The sequence below is a fragment of the Crocodylus siamensis genome, chromosome 12, assembly GCF_052110815.1.
Source record: "Crocodylus siamensis isolate JL-2025a chromosome 12, ASM5211081v1, whole genome shotgun sequence".
In the NCBI taxonomy this organism is placed as follows: domain Eukaryota; kingdom Metazoa; phylum Chordata; order Crocodylia; family Crocodylidae; genus Crocodylus; species Crocodylus siamensis.
In genome coordinates this window covers 38,857,765-38,876,613 of record NC_143406.1, presented here as the reverse complement: position 1 = coordinate 38,876,613, position 18,849 = coordinate 38,857,765, and positions in this window count along the sequence as shown.

The window sequence follows — 18,849 nt, the reverse complement described above, 5'->3', positions numbered from 1 at the left end:
TAGATCCAGACCATTTACATGGAATCTGTACAACTTGCAAGGACATATCCCAGCAGAATGGCTGCTTTAGTGGGCGTCAGATACACTTCTTCTTACATCACTGTAAATCAAGAATAAAGACATGTCAATGAATGAATTTACACTGAAGCCAAACCAGTCACAAACCCATTTCAAAAAAGCTTCCCTATTCAGAAATTCACTTACACTTCTGCTTAAGCACATGATTCACTGAATCACGCCTACGGTATCTATTCAAGATGTAAAACACTACATGCATTCCAATTTCCACGGAAGACAAAGCTAAGAACACATTCATCAGAAGAGGAAGAGCAAGAATGATGGCTAGAAGACTTCAAAGAGAAATAGCGAGCCTGGATTCAATACTAAAAACTTGACCTCTCCAAAGGACTCCCAACAGAATGTCAATTTGGAGAACTGCGTGGAAGGAGAAACAGCCCACACTGCTAAATGGGTTACTGAAGCAATCTGACCCCTGAAAATTGACCAAATAAAGAGAGAGAAGGTATTGATCACCACTCAGAAAAACACTGAAAGGAAAAAACCTGCAGCTGCTGAGAGAGGTGGAGATTCCAACTTTTCACAGATTGAAACCCTTAGCAGTTTCAATTGGAGCATAAGTGAAGTGAACTAAGCCTCTCTTCAGCAGTCCCCCGCAGGTGAGGATGACTGTCTTATCTGCGTATCCGAAGAGGGCTAATGAAGCCTATCTGGGATCGATAGACTCTACGGCAGTCCGGAGACGTGTTTCCGTGCGGAGTGGGTAGCGCTGGATTCTGCCACTCCTGCTTTTCCATCTCCTATTGTTGTCACTGTGAGGTTTCAAAGTACTGAAATCCCTGTAGCAGACTCTTCTTCCATCTGGGGCAGTTCTAGGCAATAGCCTCCCATGAGTTGACGCTGATGTTGCATTTTTTTTAAGCTGGACTTGAGAACATCCATGAAGCGCTTTCTCTGCCCTCTTCTTGAGTGCACACCCTGGCTGAGCTGGGAGAAAAAAACTTGCAACGGGAGTCTGGAGTTGGACATCCAGAGGACACGGTCAGCCCAACAAAGTTGATGTCAGACGGTCATCACCTCAAGCTTGTGGTGCTTGCTTGCAGGAGGACACCAACATTGGTGTGCCTGTTTTCCCACTGGATTCAGAGGATCTTCTGCTGGCAGCGTGGATGGTACTTCATCAACTTCAGAAGCGTTTTGTACGCTGCCCATGTCTCAGCTCCACACAGCAAGGTAGGGATCACCCATAAGCTTGGTTCTGGATCTGATGTCGCAATCTTCAGGCACCCATTTCTTCAGGCATCTAAAGGCTGCACTTGCACATTTGACACAATGTTGGATTTCTTCAACGGCAGCTTTCTGAGGTATGCAAACTATTTCCACATTCTCCAGTCTCACCATGGATCTGGATTATCAGAGCTGGGGGCTGCTCATTAGGAACTTGTTGGTGGAGGACCTTAGTCTTGTGAATGTTAAGCATCAGTCCCATTTTCTTGTATGCCTCGGTAAAGACATAGCCTGTGCTTAGGCAATTGGCAAACTCAAAAATGCTTCTAGTGGGGCTTTCTTGCCTGAAGCCATTCAACACTTTCACTGGTAATCTGGAAATAAATACAGATTTGCTGATGATGAATTTACATCTCACACCAAGATTGGTGGACTAGTAAATAATGGGGAAGACGAGGCACTCGGAGATCTGAACTGCCTTGCAAGTGGGACTTATTGAAATAAAATGCAAATACAAGTCAAATGCCAAATTATAGGGCTCAGGAAGGCTGAGCATACATACAGAATAGGAAACTGTATCCTGAAAAGCATGATATCTGACAAGGATTCAGGGGGTCATAACAACCAAGCAACTGAACATGAGCTCTCAGTGTGATGCTGTGCCAAAAAAGGACTTGTGTGACGTACAGACAGGGAAGTATTGAGTGAGCTTAGAGCAGTGACTTCACCACCACACAGCACATCAGCAAGATCAATAATGGGTTCTTGTGTCCAGATCTGCTATCCACATTTTAAAAGAATACTATGCAATTGAAGAGGGTCACAAAATTATTCAAGAGCTGAAGAAAATGCTTTGCAAGAAGAGAGTTAAAGAGCACCATCTGTTTAATCAAAAAGAGGTTTGAGAGATGGCTTGATTACAGTAAATAAGCATCTTTGCAGAAAGGAAACACTGGATACCGAAGAGCTCTAACTGAGTACAGGAAGACATAACACTGACCAACAGCTGGAAGTTGAAGGCAGGCAAATTTAAATGAGAAGTTATACGGTTATAAGGTTAACTTCGAGGGTTATTAACCAAACTGTCAAGGAAAAGCAGATTCGTCATCTCCTGCTGCCTTTAGATCAACAGTGGATACATTTTCTGTTCATTATCCACCTTATTCATAGACCACGTGCTCGACATTTTAGTTGAGGTGTTGCTTTCCCTCCACACTCCACTTTTCTTGTATTTAACTTTCATGTCAAGGATGTTTACAAACTGAAAAGGACACTTTGCTGAAATGAGTTCAGGGTCAATGGTGTTACCTCTTCCATCCTCTAGCTGCTCGAATGAGTTGCACACGTACAGCATGGCCATGAAGCACACCCAACCCACACTAAACCTGGAAATGAGGCAGTGAAGTCGCATGGAGGGGGGCCCCCGCCACCAAGATTCAAGCACAGCAGAGATGGCTCTCAAGAGAAAAAGGGAAGGGGAGCCCTCAAGGTGGCTTCACTGCTTCCTCCAGGTCTGGTCCACATGCAGCGGGAGGAGGTGGGCAGAGCGAGTTTCTCAGCGATGCTCTCAGAGGCACCTTGGAAGCAGTACAGACGGATGCTGGGAGCAGGCAGTGTGCAGTAAGGACCTCGGTGACTCTTCAGAGGCCGTTCCTAAATGCTGCGAGGTCCCCAGTAGACCTCTTCCTTTGGCACAGACCCGCGAGCAGCTATGTTGGTTACTGCTTCATGGACTCCCTGCATTGGGGAACTTCAGATGCAACTTTCTTTTAAGATTGTTCCCCTCCAGGCTCAATTTCAGCCTTACTTCTAACACAATGAAGTGTTTGCATTTGTGTGTGGGTGTGTGTGGGTCGGTGTTCTGGTTGTTTGTGAATGTAATTAATTAGGACACGGTGCATGCTATTAAAAAAAAAAAAATCATAATAAATATTATTGCCAAGTGCTGAACAGCAGATGTTAAGCTGTATTTAAAGATTACAGGACCAAGGTAGGTCAAGTTATTTTAGTTCTGCTCTCTGAAATCTAGAAAGCTCTTTTAAGCTGATTGCGTGACATGAACCCGATTGCCTGTTTTCATTACTAGAAACACACCACATCTAATCGCCTTGTTTTATGTGACAGAGTATGCTGAGCGACCTATGAGTCTTCCTCTTGGTCCCTCCTAATCCACCGTACAGCATCAGATCAGTCACCTTCCCATGAGAATGCAATTTTACTTGCTAACTGATAAGCATTCAGAGCCCATCCCTGTAGAAATTCTTGCCTGGCGGTGAACTTGCTGCTACAGCACAGGCCATAATGCACTAGTGATCCAGGACACACTTAGGGAGTTTGGAGTCATAAAGAAGTAACCAACAACAGATACAAGTTAACAGAACAGGAACTTTAATGAAATGGTAGCCTGGCTACATGCCAGTTGCTAAGGAAACCAGTAGGATGCCAATTCTGGGAGGGGGAAGTGTTAAAATGCCCCAGCTTGATCTAGTGCAGGAGTGGTCAACCTGAGCCCCATGTGCCACAAGTGGCAGGGGCAGCCTCTCCGTGCAGCAGGCAGCCGACTGGCGAGGGAACATGCAGCACAGTGCAAGACAGAGCAGGGAGCAGAAAGCAGAGCAGCAGATGCACTGTAGCTCATCTATCCTGCAGTCTAGGGAGTGCAAGTCTCACCAAGGCAAGGAGGCTTTTCTAGGTAAACCAAGTTTGTTGTCATTTCCCAAACTCACCGGGACCTTCACTTTGCCTCATCCCAGCCCCCAACAAGATCCTCTTCTCTGCCCTTGCCCAGCTGTGGGGCATCTCGATCTGTCACTGGGATGCTGCAGCAGCAGTTCTGAAGCGCCACTTTGTCCCCAGATGCCTTCCACTCCCTGCCCTGTCACCAGTGGAGTTGGGCAGGGAAAGCAACTTTTGTAAGTTCACTCCAAACACCCCACAAAACCAAGTCACTCTTACGGTGAAAATCACCTCTGTAGGAACCACCATAAACTAAAGAATTATTTCGCTCCCACTCACTGTATTAACATAACATCCACTTGAACATAACTAAGTTTGGGGGCCACATCTTCAGATTTTGCATGGCACATATGTGATGGAAGCTAATGCTGCCATGACATGCATCTGCAGAGAATATGGCTCCAGAAATGAGTTGTGCAAGTACAAACGGGACAGTCAATTTCTAGTTTTTCCACCTCGGAAGACTTATTTAAAGATAAAGCTGTCCATGGAGTCTCAGCTGCCTGAAAGCCTGTTTCAACCTCCACAGGCATGTAGGGAATAAAGGCCTTTTTCATTCAGCCATGATGCTGCCTACTTCAGCTGCAGGTTGCAAAAACAGGAAAAAAAAAACCCAGCAGCATTCAGACAGGAGTCAGCCCAACATGGCTACAATCTGCTACAGCAAAGCAGTGCTGCAGCGGCACATCAGGATGCCGTGCATGCAGTGTGAAATCCTCGCGCTCACAGATGCAACAGCTTTGGAGCCAAAATGCTTTATGGAAAAATCGGGATGTAACACGTTTGAAAATTCATACGTTCATGTGAGTTCATTAAGCAGCTTCCGGAGGCTGCAATAACGCCCTAGGTTAGGTGCTCTGTGACCACAAAGGTACGCACAGTGCCTGCCCTAAGGGGTTGTTTTTATATCATGCAGTGAAATCTGGGGCCTGATAACTCCCTGACCTGAATGCTGCCTTCTCTTTCCCTGCATACAAATGGAAGCAGTGCTCTTCCCACTCACGACCTATTCCAGGAAGAAAGGCAGGAGCCAGGACCACTGCTGGGACACAAGCATCACACCTTGGCCAGTTAACCCTTCCCTGTGGTTTAGCTCAACAGCCTGATGCCATCTTGATTTTTCATGTCCCTCCTATCCCGTTCATGTGATTGTGGCCACCGGAGTTCTTGACACTTTGGTTCTAGTGGAATACCCCTGCCAGCAAATCCCTGCAGGGAGAGGTGCTGGGATACCCACGCCAGCAACTCTGGTGGTCTATACAGGCAGCCCCAGGTCTCCATAGCCTGTTACACGGTGGTCTGACAAACCACACTGCACTACCACAATGATGAACTTAACAGGAATCAAGAAACCCAAAGGAATCAAAAGCCCCTGTCTTCCTAGTCCCCTTCCACGGTTGACCTGGGCCCCCCGGCGCGGCCTGGAAGTCCGTATGAGGTCATTTTTGACCGCTTTGTCCGACCCTTCGATCCAGGAGGGCGGACACTTATGGCATAAGAAAAACTGGTTCAGAATCATGCACGGTATCATACAACCTCCGTTGCAAAAATGAGAGCAAACTCTAAAGTCGCCATTACATTAATGGCCATATCAGGAAGTTATGTCTCTCAAGGGATGTTACAAAAGCTGAGCTGGGCTCATAGACATGGATTTCGATTTCTTTTTTCAAATTCAGGAAACAATTTGAATTTCAAGCATGTTAGACAGATCTGTTCTTGACTTCCCAGCTAATTAGAGCTTAGTATTTGTTGCTTCCAGACCTTCATTAAGAGAGGTTCCTCAACAGAAAATGATGTGAATATAAAATGATATGAAATGACTGAAATCAAAGACACACACTCTGCCAACAATTTCTGCACACCCCTGCACTGATTCCCATGGGAATTGTGCAGACAGGATGACGGCAAGGTACAGAGCAAAGTGGCGGTGAAAATAATGCCAATAAATCTTAATTTGTGGTGATGTCTTTCAATTCTTTTAAGTCTCAAGAGGAGTACACATATATTAGAGACATTCAGTGCGGCACAAGCTCAGGAATGGTATTTCCACTCTGTTCTAGTGCTCAAATCGTCACAAGCCAAATTCTGCTCCCAGAAAATCCAGACTAGAGCACGGTGCAATGGAAACGCTCTCAAACTTTTTAGAGTCAAGGCACCCCTCAGAAAGTGCCAGATCTTAGTTTTCATTCATTTTTAGCCAGAGAAAAATTATAGGTCAGTTCTTTGGGTGCAAAGGACTTCAATGGGGCAGAATGTTTCTAACACCATGGACTCTTATTTGAAATCTTTGGGTTCATCTGGGCTAGGGACAAAAAATTACACATAAACCAGTATAAGTGATCGGAAACCAGTTCAAATCTGTAACACAACAGAAGTTCAGTGCACATAAACCACTTTCAAAATGGCTGAAACTGGTTTAAGATAAACCTGGATGGATGTAGTATCAGACTTTACTGATTTATGTTAAATTGGTTTATTGAACTTCTGTCCCAGATCCCCTCCAGATTCAAGTTAACTCTCAGTCCCTCAGCATCCCAGGTTTCTTTGCACCTCCCCCACAAACCCCCCTTCACAGGGTGGGCAGGCTAGCCTTGGCCCAAGCTGTCTGCTACAGCAGAGCAGGGGCATGCTCTAGCACTCCCCGGCTTCTGGCCTGAGCCACTGCAGGCATGCGGATGCATCTACGGAATCAAAAGTGAATGTCTGTTCACTTGCTTATCAGTTCAAGCTACACAGCTTAGACTAACCTGCAAAGATTGAATCACTTCAGCCTCAGGCTTTTTGATTATCTGTACTTAGCCCTGATGAATCACATTTGCACACCTAACAGTGCTAACATTGTGCGACACCCTTGAAAAGATCTCAAAACACCCCAGGGTGCTGTGGCACAGTGGTTGAGATCACCGTTATAGTGACATCCAGTAACATTTATATTTTACCTGATAAATTATGAGTTAGACAAAGCAATAGCTATACAGTGGCATCAACTACAACCAAGAGCTCCTTGTTAAAATTAATAGGAATTCTTGCTCAAAAATTTGTGGGGCAATATATCCCAGTGACTTTTCCAGAGTGTAAGCAGTACACTAAGCAAATACCCAACCCTCTTTTGTTTTTGCTGGGTTTTCAGTCAAAGCTATGTTTGAATCCACACTGCTTATGTGAAATTCCTCTCATGTTTTGTGCTTTGCTCTCTTTTTTTTTTTTTTTTTTTTAGGGGCACAGTATGATTAGTCGCACAGCTTTATAAATGCGTACACTTTTCAAAGCCAGCCGCCACGCAGATATTTTTTGCTAATAAGCCCGTCATTCCATTCAGCGTATAAAGTGCAGAGTCAGACAACAAAAGGATAGTGCAATAATCAGATCAGTTTAACCAATTGTAACTGCATCACTAACCCAAGATACAAAGAGCATTGAGGAAACTTTCAACTTATAAATGTATATAGCAGTGGTTCTTACTTGGGCAGAAGGGAAAGGGGGTAGATGGGGAGGGGGTTAATGAAAGGCAATCAGATGGGTCACAAAACATTATTAAAAAAAAGCAAAAGCAAAAAAAAAAAATCTTACTCCTTTGCTCTCCACACACCTTCAAGAACAAGGCTCATTTGTTGGGCTGTCAGAGAACACACAAAGATGCACCATCCGGGCTTATCACTCTGTATGAGTAACAGCATTTTTACCTGCATTTTACAGTAAAAATAAGGGGCTTGAAAAATGCTGTGCTTCAGATCCAGGATGCCAGCCTGAAAGACTAGGGAGTAGAGGCATACAGGGTACAACAGACCAAGCTTCCTAACCCATCTAGCACTAAACCAAAATCCTGAGGTGGCTGAAAGCTAGAGGACACAAAAGTTGAGTCATACATTCCCCAGAGTCAATACTTGTCATCAAGTGACCTTGCAATATAGGCTTTGGACTGGTCCCAACCTATCCATGCTCTGGACTTCCCAGGGTCCCGGTCACCCCCATCACACACAGCGTACCTTTGCTGTGGCTGCATGAGGTCTTGCTTTCCTAAAAAGGGAGGAAGAACAAAAGTAACCACACTTCACTAGTGCCCTGCCCCTCGAGCTGGACAAAGAGCATCTGCAGGAACAGCAACCTGTTTGCACCTTGCCATTTGTTCAGTTGCACGGCTGCGGAGGACTCTGGCCTGTCTCTGGAAAAGCCAATTCCCCTTTGCCTGCAGTAAGAGGTATTTCCCCACCCAGCCCATAGTAAACTGAAAATAAATGCATCCGAAACCAGCTGCTGGCAGGCTTGCCTCCCAAAACATGGACCTGACCTTCAGGCAAAGGCTGAGTGGGAGACGTTGCTTTCAGTACTCATGAAGATCAAAATGATGTAGGTTCGTTGTGAAAGGCCAGTCAAACACTCTTTCCCACGCCTCCTGCTGAGTTCAGAGAAAGCATTTTCCCTCGTTGCACTTTTAATACTGCAGCAATCAGGTTCTTTTCACAAGGCTTCTCCATTCATAATCTAATGGTTTATGTTAATTCATGTTTCCCCCTTCCCACCTCATCAGTCCAGCAGTGCAATTACTGTGACCTGAGAAAATTATTTTACATTAAGAAAACTGACGGTGCTGAGCTCAAAGCTGCTCCCCAAAAATCAGCACCCCTCGCATGGAAAAAAACTGCACAAATGTTATTCCTGTAAATTCACAGATCTGGGGTCCAGTCCTGCTCCCATCAAATCTGAATGGCAGCTTCCCATTGCTAGTTAGAGGGACCTTGTTTTCAGTTTGATTTCCTCACTCCAAGTGACAGCCAATGCAGGCCACAAAAACATACACAAAGAACCAAAGTATGTTCAAAAAAGAAGTTGCAACGCCCCCTCTTCCACTTACATGGCCAAAAATCAGTTTGGGGATTTCATAGCTTCCAGGATATACAAACCAAGGCATCAGCTCCTAAGCCATCACACCGTCACCAAGACAATCTCGAAACAACCACAAAGATAGAGGGAAAAGCTAGAGGAAACTAATATCTTGGTAAAAAAGAAAGAACTGCCTCTTCTTACGTCTGTAATGAGTCGGTACAGAGTCCCCTTTGGAATGCATCAGGAATAGCAGGCCTCTTTCTGATATTTTGCAGCGATAATTACTGTACTCAGTGATGCAAGCAAATTCCCCTTTTAGACAGATTGACTCTATCTCAGAGAGAAATACAGCTCTAACACGCAGGCAGTCAAAATTACTGGGTGCAGGAACAAAAAAAACATTTTAAAAAGAGCACAACAAAGCCTTAGTGATTCAGAATAACCTATTCCAGCCTCTTTTCCAAATAGCTTTGAAGTGACAGTATGTTTTGCATTTCACCCGCATAACTCATTTTTACCAGTGTGCCTAGACTTGCTCTAACAAAAGGCAGCAGAAAGTGTCTCCTCTAGTTAAGTCAGTGGGACTTAACCTTCACCTTCCTTTATTCCAGCATCACAGGCCGGATCCTCAGCCCCTGCTCCATCCCCTTCGCATTTATGCTCAGGAAGTGCCTGGAGAAACAGGCCATCCGATAACCCAAGATCTGTATTTTGTATATTGGCTTCTATTCCATCCAGGAGAACACAAAACACCACCAGACTCTTCCGAAATCTGAAGAAGGGTGTTTGTGCCCAAAAACTTGCAAAAGAACAATATTTTTCCAGCCATTTAGTTGTCTAATAAAAGATACCACATTTACCCAAAGAACCTTGTCTGCCTAGAACAAAAATAAGTGGTTTCCCTCCACACATGTTAAGACACCATAAAGTTCTTTTTCAAGGGCCTCCAGAGACCCAGCACAGGAATATGCTGGGCAAGACCTAAGCACACAGAAGCATCATCTAAAGCGCAACTTTTGGAAACTGCAGGACCAAGACACTGCTCCAATTAAACTGCAGACCTCACAGCCCCCAGAGCAACCCAGGATCAAGAAAAGACAAATATGGGTTCAGCTTTACCCATCCATACCTCTCTTCAGGGTGAACCCTGAAGGTTACCTTCAGCTAGCCCAGCCACATAAGCTGGGAATGGGGTGGCTTCATCTCACAGTGCCGCCAAGCACAATGTTGTCAACTGCAACTACAGCCACCAGAACAGCTGCCCATTTCCCGTTCTTCAGAAAATCCCATCTCAGAATCAGGGTCTAGACCCCTCTTCTTCTGGACTTGTTGCTTAATGGATAATACAGACAGGCAGTGGTGTGTAGAAGGACCAGAAGCTAAGAACAGGAAATTGTGGGATTGCAAGTGGCTGATTTCCTATGCACGTGGCCTCCCACAAGCAGGCAGGTTCTCAGCACGTGGCAAGGAGGGACAGGCTAGGAGGCAGATTAGCTGTGAGGCCTGATGCTAGTTAGAGGTGGGCTGGGTGGCAGCCAGGTGTTTAGCTTCAGGGTTGTTTGCATAGATGGTCAGTGAGCATGGATTTGAGGGCACCTCTCAGCAGCAGTGTAAACACAGCCAAAGGGGACTTCCATTTGAGCAACTGGACACTAAGATACATGCAAATCTGCAGTGTCCTTTGAAAACTTCAGCCTCCATTTCTAGAGCTGACACTCCCAAACTTCACGAGTATTTTATCCACCAAACACTGTAAAGTGCTAAGGTACTTAGCCAAAAGACCACTTTATGTCTCCCAAAATATTGTGCTACACACAAAGAACAAGGGTGACTCTAGCCTTTAAACAAGCATGGTGTCACGTTGTGCTCTCAGTTACAGAGATGTAAATATTAGGGCTGTGCAAAGCTTCAGTTGCTGATTTGATTCAGAGGAGATTCAACAACCGATTCTGAATTGAATCGGGAGACCCATTAAAAGGTTTCATCGACTCTGAAGCCTCCAAATTGATTCAGAAAAGATTCAAAGAGATTCGGATCAACTGGGGAGAGGCAGGCACAGCCGGGTGGCTGCAGGTCCTCCTGCGGCTCCTTCAGCTGCACCTGCCTCTCCCTGGGCAGGGGGAGCTGCGGCAGAAGCCACCATGCCCGGCTCCATCCTGTGCCCAGAACCAACTTCCCACCACTTTAAAAAAAAAAAAAAAGCCCTGCACTCACCGGCTGTAGCTGCAGCAATCAGGGCCTCTGAGGGCTCATGGCAGAGCCCCCCCATGCAGTGCAGGGCAGTGGGGATCCCCCCCCGCTGGGCACCCAAGCAGTAGCTGTCACATCACATGGGTACAGCATGGCTCAGTAGAGCACTGAGTGCTGTCTGGGAGCTGGGGTGGCTCCACCGGTCACCTGGAGCGCAACACCGCTCAGCCCCAGCAGCCCCAGCTCCCAAGACAGTGCACATGCCCTGCCAAGCCGCACTGCACCCGGGTAATGGGGCAGCTGCCAGATGGGTGTCAGGCGGGGGGGGAGGTAATCCCTGCTGCCCTCCAACTATCCCGCACTGCGTGGGGGGGCTCTGCCACGAGCCCTCAGAGGTCCTGATTGCTGCTGCTACAGCCACTGAGTGCAGGGCTTCTTTTTTTTTTTTTTTTTTTTTTTTTTACGTGCTGGGAGGCTGGGCCGGCCAGGGGATGGGACCGGTCAGGGCAGCCATGGGGGCTTCTTCCACAGCTCCCCCCCGCTTGGGGAGAGGCAGACACAGCCAGAGGAGCTGCAGGAGAACCTGTAGCCGCCTGGCTCTGCCTGCCTCTCCCCAACTGATCTGAATCTCTGAATCAGCACTGAATCTCCAATTCTGATTCGGCCAAATCAAATGGGGGCAGTGATTCAAATCACTAAATCAAATCACTGTCATCTGAATCAGCCAAATCCGAATCAAATATTTCCCTATTCGCACAGGCCTAGTAAATGTGGAGTCACTCCATGGCTGTCACCAACAGACCGATTTATACAGCACAACTGAGCACGAGCTACTCTGTTCAGTTCCTCTTTTATAAATTGCGCAATATCCCAATAGTTGTCCCAGAACACCTCCAGTGAGAAACCAGCCTATTTATTCCAACATGAGCCACTGCCATTGGACCCTACAAAATATTTTCCTGAGTTTTTTTGTTTTTTTTTTTAGGTAGGGTTACAGAAAAAGCTCTCCTTCTCTGTGCAATGCATAAGAAACATCATTTGAAAGAGCAGGAGTTCAGACAATAGTCTCTATCCTGAATGTAGTGTTTAAAGCCCTGTTCTGAGCTGACCCATACAGTCAATGAGTCCTGGGTAACCATAGCAGCATATCTGAACCATTCCAAGCATTTGCATAGTAAAAGACAGACAAGGTGACTACTGCAGAGAGCTGATCCTGGGATGAATCAGGAAGAACGCCATGGAAGTCACTTGAGTTACACTGCTGTGAAGCTACGGTGAGTGAAGGGGGAAATTACTATTAGCACTGATGTGCTTCTAAAAGTGACAGAAGAGATTCAGTTGAATGTGAAGTCTGAGCCACACGTGGAAGTCCCATAGGCAAGTGTGTCCCCAGGGCCAAATACAGTCACGGACTAAATCAGAAGTTGATTGAAAAGGGAAGTGCTAGTAAAAACCTGGACTTGGTAGAGAGACCAGTTACCAGTGCAGCTGAGAGCAAAACCGGAGGTGGAAGCCCCTTTAGGACTGGGCTATGACCCGTTTGATTTCCCCAGTGGGCAAGCCTGGGGCACCGTACCAAAAAGTAGCCTGAGTTTGATGTTTGACCAGGATATTACACCCAGCCTAAAAAAACCCTGGGTCCCCCGAGTCTCGCTGAAAGGGCTTTTCCTTTTCAATGGCATTAGATTCAACAGGATTAGCTCTTCCTACTTCAAGCGTGTATCAACTGTAGTTAGTCCTGCAGCTGAAACCCATTCCAAGCCTTGAAAAAGCTAATTAATGTGCTGCCATAAATAATTTGCTCTCTCAGGAGGGCACACACTCTCTAAACAGTAACTAACAGCTACTTTAATGGAAAAAGAGCTGATTTGCCAATGCACATCACCTGTCTTTTATTGTAGGTGTTTTTTCAGCCACCTTATAATTGGCCGCAAAGAAAGCAATCGGTTTCCTGCTTAAAACAAAACAAAGCACAACACTGCAACACACGGCTTGCTGGGGGCAACCCTAACAGCTCTGTAACCGAGAAGGGGGTCCAGCCTTTGGTCCTTTTGTTAACCAGATACTTGGCTTTGCCTAGAAAACATGACAGATAACACTTCAGTCTGAATTCTCCCCAAACCCTTCCAGACTCTAGGGACAGAAGTAATTGCTGAATACCTTCTGCTTTCAGTGCTTTGAGAACAGTCACCTTCCCTCTCCCTGGTGAAAGCTAGTCGTGTCCAATTTTAATCAGGAGAAACTTGACTGCCTCTCCAGCACTATGACATGACACGACAGGCTCTCAGCCTCACTGATTGGGGCAGAAATGGTCACCACAAATTGGAAAGGAAGGGGAATGAAAGTTTGCCTATGATTTACAAGCATGCTCCTCATATAAAAGTGCTTGCTCTTTAGTTAGGGTCATGTTGGTCTGTGCTGTCATAAAGTCTCTTATTGCTGAGGTGAAGCTGTATGCGTGTGACCCGTGTCTGGAGTTTAACTAATCTTGGAGAGGATACCTCTGCTCCCACCCCACCCTCCAAAAAAAAAAAAAAAAAAAAAAAAAAATCCTTGCTACCTTAAATGCCTCTTAAATCCTTCCGTCCAATAATCAGATCATTACTTTTCTGGATACTGTTCCATTAATCTTTGCAAATACTCCAGAAGTTGCTAGAGGGAATGGTGTACTGGTCTGAAATATCTAGACTCCTTGGAAGCACAGATTCAGTCCCGGTAACTTCACCTCGGGCCTTCATCTTGCCAAATGAGGTAGATTTTACAGTGCGGTGAGATCTCACTAAACATTACCTCTAACTGTGCCCTGTAGACAGTAATGGTCAGCAGGCTTAGGTTTTTGCTCTGCCAGTTGTGCTGCGTAGTGGCTGCTTGCTACCCTCCACCCAGGTGTTGCTGCATTTCAGCAGGGTGGAAGCACATTGCATCCTTCAGGATTCATTACGGGCTGTGCATGTTCTTTAGATTTGAGGCCTTGGCCAGGCTTACATGCTCCTCTGTCTGGACACCCCCGTCTCCATTCCTTCTCCCCACCAGGAGTCTGGACCCACAGAGGATCTCCTTGATGATGTTGCCATGGAGAGAGCTGCCCTCTCCCTTCTGGCTGAAGGAAGCAGCTTGATGGACGGAAGGGAGTCTCGGTGTGGGCGGGCATTGGGAGTTTCACTCCTTTCTGGCTAAGTGCAGACACAGTCATAAACCCCAAGCCTGAATCGATTCAATCTTTGCAGGTTAGTCTAAGCTGCACAGATTAAACCAATAAGTAATTGAACAGACATTCACTTTTGGTTCCAGAAGTGCAGCCACATGCCTGCAGTGGCCCAAGTCAGAAGCCCAAGGGCACTGGAGCACAACTCCCTGCTTGGCTGAAGCAGACAGCTTGGGCCAAGGCTAGTCCACCCAACCTGCAAGTGGAGGCACAAAGCATCCTGGGATGCCAGGGGACTGTGAGTTAACTTGAATCTGGAGGGAGATCTGTGACAGAAGTTCAATAAACCAATTCAACCCAAATCAGTTAAGTCTGACACTACTTCCATCCAGGCTTATCTTAAACCAGTTCTGGCCACTTTGAAAGTGGCTTATGTGCACTGAACTTCTGTTGCATTACAGATTTGAACCAGTTTCCAATCACTTATACTGATGTGCGTGTAATTTCTGTCCCTAGCCTATGAGTCCAGAGCTACAGCCAAAAGCTGCTCTCAGTTTGCTCCTGTGGATTTCAAACCGATGCACGTTTCTAGTTCGGGGCAGAGTTCAGCTTACAGCTATTCCCATGGCCATGTTCCTAATCTCAGATCAAAAGGTGCAAGCGCAGTTGCCCCATGATTACCAACAAAGCTAGTGCAACTAAGACAGGAACTTTGATATCCATGTGCTGGATATGAGAGTCCCGACTGGAAAAGTGATTGAAGCCCTCTCAGAAATGAGCAGGTCCACGTACTTTCCTCAGCTCTTTGCCCTGGAGCCAAGTTGCCCCTAGCCACTATTGTGCTTCACACAACAACCTGAAGTAGAGCTTTCTGGAGCACACCCCCATTACAGTGGAGGAACAAGGCTCCAATCCACAGCAAACTGTGTGGACAGGGCCCTCTGGAGTGTACTCTGCCTATTTAGAAGGCAGCATGGATATTCACCTGCATGCTTTGAATATAGAAGTGCATCCGACTAGGCCACAAATTTACAGTGAAATCCCCCATAAACAAGCCAATGCTGGACCTGCATGGGCTGTGCTGACCGATGCCAAATGCAGTAGCCAAAAGTGAGTTCAGAAAGGCAGGGTGTAGTTGCAGCTCTCTGATCCAATGGCTAGTTCTACGCTGCTCCTAAACCTGGCATGTGGTAGACCAGTCGGATATGTTCCCAAAGGGATCATTTGACAGCCAGGAACTAATGGAGCATCCCAGCCACACCCATGTCTCTACTATTTCCCTTACAACAGGGCCAGGATGGGGGTAGGAACCAAATGACGGTGATTCCAACACAAGGCAATCTTCAGCTGGAGAAACTAGGTAGTTTATAACCCAGCTATGCAAGAGAAGCTAGCTCATTAGCATTTAGGTTCTTGTGCACAGAAAGTCACACCTTTGCCCATTTTAAACTGAAATAGATGTAGTAGAAATCCACATTACTCACGTTTCAAGTGCCATCGCTCTCACTTCGCTCCCATAAATCACTACTCCCATACATTCAAAGCTTTTTGAGAACTAAGGGCAACTTGCCACTTTCACACTCCATAAGCAGTAAAGATGCTGGGATATGGTAATATTTACTCCTGTGTTGTACATATTTTATGTGCATACATAAGCAGATGGCAAGTCCCAGGAATCTGAAGCAGCAGAATAAGCTCCATTGCTTTTAATGTGAAACAAAGGTAAAAAAAAAAAATGCAATAAATATGCTTGCTTCTTCCTGTTAATGAAAAAAGGTAGTACTGCACTAACGCAAGGAAAATCTATAGCCCAGCACAAACTACTCTCAGTGGATCATGCACTGCTTAGAGTTATGCCTTGGCTGAAGAGCCATTATATGAAATTGAACCACTTATAGTTATGCAATCAGTCAAAAAGCAGATGACAAGCTGTTTACCTTAGACGGAGGCACGTACAACCCTGGCATAGGTCCACAGCAGTCAGGTTCTCCCAGGGATGAGTTTGTCCCCCAGGTCCCCTCACCTGAGTGTCTAGACAACTCTTGGTGCAAGCCAGCATCTCAGTCAGGGATTTCTGCTCTGAGGAAGAGATCCTACCCCTCCCTGCTCTGCATGGCAGGATAGAAATTGTACAAAAGAGAATAAAGGCATTAAGCAAAAGCTTGATTTTCCAAGTGGCTTCTTCCCAGCTTGGTCCCATTAAAGTCAACTGAGAGTGCCCACACTTGTAAGCAAGTCAGCTGTGAGCACAGAGAGGCAGAGGGAAAGCAGAGGACAAGAGGCTTCTTCCCCCATTGTCTCCGAACCCCTGGAAATTCTCTGCCCACAGATGGAGCTGCTTACACAGCTGCTTAATCTTAAACCCAAAACTACTTCTGCTGAAGTCAGTGATGTTTCTGCCATGCATGCACTCCAGCATGTGCTTAAGGACTTCCTAAGTAAAAACTGGCTTAGACAAACCAAAGCCTCCAGGCTCTTTGCTTACCTCAACCAAGAAGAGACTCCAGGGGCTGAGCTGCAGCTCAGTGAACTGCCAGGCAGGTTCTGTGGCAGAGCCCCAGCCATTGCAGCTGGTCCGGCTCCTCTTGGAGAGAGGTGATGGCTATTTCCTGGGAGAGGGTAGAGCACACCAGACCTAAACAGTGACCAGGTTGGCTGGGGGAAGAGTGATGGCTCCACCCCTTCTATCCTACCCTTCCCCAGGGAGATGGGAAAATGTAATTTGCTCCACAGGGTTGCGCTTTTTTGTTAAATAAACTGTGTGAGTTCTCAATCTATCCCAGTCTACTGCCATGTTTTACAAATCTATTCTAAATTTAAAGTGGGCTCCTTAGAAACCCTAAGTGCCAAGGAAAGCTACCCACGTCACCCTTTACTCTTAAAACCAGATGGCAGTAGTGGCTGTACACTAGCTGAAGGGGTGTAGAGGCCCCTGTAGTTTTAAATCTGCCTAGTGTTGCCAAACCAGTGCACAGCTCCAGAGTCGAGTCTAGAATTGGGGATGAAATCTCTTGCCCTCTGATCCTGTAGCTTTCAGTGCAGTTTTATATGGCATTTGCACAAAAGGCTGCACACTCCTCTGCACTGTGGCTGGTTAATAGCATTGTGTCAATGTAGCCCAAGTGAGTTGCTGGCAGCTCTTGCCGAGGAGCGCTGGGAAGCCGAGGTTCTGATTGTGTTGCTTGGGTCTAAAGGCTCCCAAGACACTGTGTGGTGCTGAGAGCTAGGACTCACAGCTGTGGTCCTGTGCTTGCTTTGCAGCATACAAGCACAGGAATCCCTCCAGGAGCTCAAACTGGTGTGCTGCCACTGGCTTCCCCTGCACCAGCCAGCTGCTCCCACCCCACCAGAGGGGATACAACCACAAGCAAGCTGCTCTGATGCCCAATAGCCTGGAAAATATTTCCTGTTTTTCTTCCACCTAGTTCAGGGGTGGGCAAAATGGTAGATCCAGCTAGCAACCAGACTCCATTTCCCAGCAGCCCCTACCTGCATGGCTGGGGCTGGTCTCCATGGAGACCCCAGCTGCAGCTGTGCTGTGGCAAGGCTGGGGTTGCCATGGAGACCAGCCCCAGCCACACTAGCAGAGCACACAACAGGGGGCTACTCTGCAGCTGCTGGGATCTTGCAGCAGGATCAGCTTGGTCCGAGGCTAGGGCACAGCCGTGACCTACTGCCTGCATGCCCCTACCCCCGAGCGTGCACGCTGCAGATCGCGGCTCTGCCCTGCCCCAGACCAAACTGCCCCTGCAAGATCCCAGGGGCTCAGAAGCAGCCCCCTGCCCTGCCAGTGCAGCTGGGGCTAGTCTCCATGGCAACCCCAGCCTTGTACTATCATAAAGCAGCTGCAGCTGGGGTCACTATGAAAACCAGCCCCAGCCATGTGGGCAGGGGCTGCCTGGAAATGAAGTCCACTGCTGACCGGCTCGACCTGTGGGCCAGACTTTGCCCACCCTTGCCCTAGTCCCTTACCTCTGGCTCTAGGCTCTCCCGCTCCCCAGCTGTGGTGGGGGACAGCAGGCCTGGATGAGGGTTGGGGTATAAAGTCATAGGTAGTGAGGGTTGGAAGGGACCTCAGAAGGCCATCGAATCCAACTGCCAGTTCAAAGCAGGACCATCCCCAACTATATCATCCCAGCCAAGGTTTTTCTTAGCTGGGTCTTAAAAACCTCCAAACATGGAGATTCCACAGCCTCCCTGGGTGACCTGTTCCAGTGCTTTACAACCCTCCTAGTGACAGTTTTTCCTAATATCCAACCTAAATTTCCCTTGCTGCAACTCAAGCCCAATCGCTCCTTATTCTGTCACTTGCCATCACTGAGAAGGAAGGGCAGAAGGAAGTGTGACAGGTTTACTTAATCCATGTTAGCTAAACACTGCCTTGGCTCCCAATCCCACCGTGATGGAGTTCCCGCTGCTCAGGCCCACGTATCAGAGACCACTCGCACACTGCTCCGCAGGGGATCCCACCACTCTGCGTGTAGTTAAGAACACGTTAAGCCACTGCAGGATCCTGGCTCTTAGACAGGCCTTTTGGGTTGAATAAATACAATGGCAGCAGACCAGGCCTTCACAGGGCAGCGCTTATGTAAGCACAGAGCAGTGGGTCTCAACCTGTTTAGATTCAGGGCACCCCTCCATAACATTTGTTTACCTCCATGCTCGTCAACCAGGGTCCTGCCCCACCTCCTGCACATACCAGATAAGTC